The 1,441-nt window shown below is 46.0% G+C and overlaps 1 protein-coding gene across 1 annotated transcript in view; it reads right to left on the bottom strand.

Annotated features, from left to right (window-relative positions):
• The window catches only part of Bsdc1 (BSD domain containing 1), a 30,728-nt gene that overhangs the window by 3,865 nt on the left and 25,422 nt on the right, over positions 1-1,441 (bottom strand). The window lies entirely within an intron of this gene.

Below are 1,441 nucleotides of genomic sequence, written 5' to 3'. Positions count from 1 at the left end.
AAGGACAGGGTTTCTCTGTGTAGCCCTGGCTGTCCTGGAACTCACTCTGTACACCAGGCTGTCCTGGAACTCAGAAATCCGCCTGCCTCTGCCTCCTGCCTCCCAAGTGCTGGGATTAAAGGCATGTGCCACCACTGCCCGGCTATAACCACTTTTAATTGAGCTCAATGATGTTACTTTTTAGAAGTATAAGGAAAAATCCTGGAAGCAGTAGAATATTTAGCTTTGTAAGGGACATAGCTCAGTAGCAAAACACTTACCACACCCAAGGTCTAGTAAGATCCCCAGCAACACAACACACTTAGGGCTAGGGACACAGCTCAGTGTTTGCCTACATGAACAAAGCTATGGGTTCTGTCCCCAGGACTGCATAAAACCAGCTGTAGAGGCATATGCTGTGTTCTCGAGCACTTGGGAGGCAGAAGCAGGAGGATCAGAAGTCCAAGATCAGCCTTTACTAGATTTCTCTAGGCTAACCTGTCTATTTTTGTTTGTTTTTGAGCAGGGTCTCACTATATAGCCCTGGTTGTCACCAGGCTGTCCTTGAATTTAAATAGATCCACCTGGTTCTGCTTCCCAAGTGCAGGGATGAGACCCTGTCCCCCTGCAACACTGCCCCCTTTTAAAACAGGGCTGAGGAAATGGCTCTAGAGAAAGGCTGTTCTGACTTCATGTCCACGCCTTGGCACACGTGTACTCTCTAGTCTCTGTCCTCTTAAGGGTGAAAAAAAATTGACTTGCCTCTCCCTGAGAAACTTTAGCCCCAACTGGCCTGGAACTACAGGCCTTGAAGTACCACCTAGCTGACAAGCCTATTTTATCCTATTTATAATTCTCTGAGACAGGGGCTCAAGTGTCCTGGTTTCAACCTCACTGTGTCAAGATTCTCATTCCTCTACTTTCTAAGTGATGGGATTCCAGTACGAGACAGTGCTACATTTATACAGTGCTGTGGCTCAAACTGCGAGCTAGGCACACTCTACTACCTTCTTTTAAATCCCAGCCTTTCCCCTTTACTCTGCTCTTTTTTCCCCATTGCATTTATTTTTGCAACATGTAACAGACTGACTGTCCAATAACAGAGGAAGTGTAAAGAGCTCCGAGGAGAGGAATGGGTATTTTTTTCTTATATAGTCCCTGTTGCCTAGAATATCAAGTTCATGCCTAATATTCTTAGACCTTCTGTTTAAGTCAGCAGTTGGACAACTATTGTCCACGGATCAAGTCCAATCCACTGTTTCTATGGAACACAGGGGCCAGCAGGATGACTTGGTGGGTAAAGACCCTTGTCAAGTCTTACAACCTGAGTTCAATCCTCAAAACACATATGATGGAGAGGAGCAACTCACAAGGCGTTTCTACTTGTGCATGCACAGGTACACACACACACACATACACACACACACACACACACACACACACACACACACACACACACACA

Source organism: Grammomys surdaster, unplaced genomic scaffold (assembly GCF_004785775.1).
Source record: "Grammomys surdaster isolate TR1022 unplaced genomic scaffold, NIH_TR_1.0 126313, whole genome shotgun sequence".
Taxonomy (NCBI): Eukaryota; Metazoa; Chordata; class Mammalia; order Rodentia; family Muridae; genus Grammomys; species Grammomys surdaster.
Note: the sequence above shows the minus strand (reverse complement) of the source record. Positions and strands in the feature narration are given on the sequence as shown.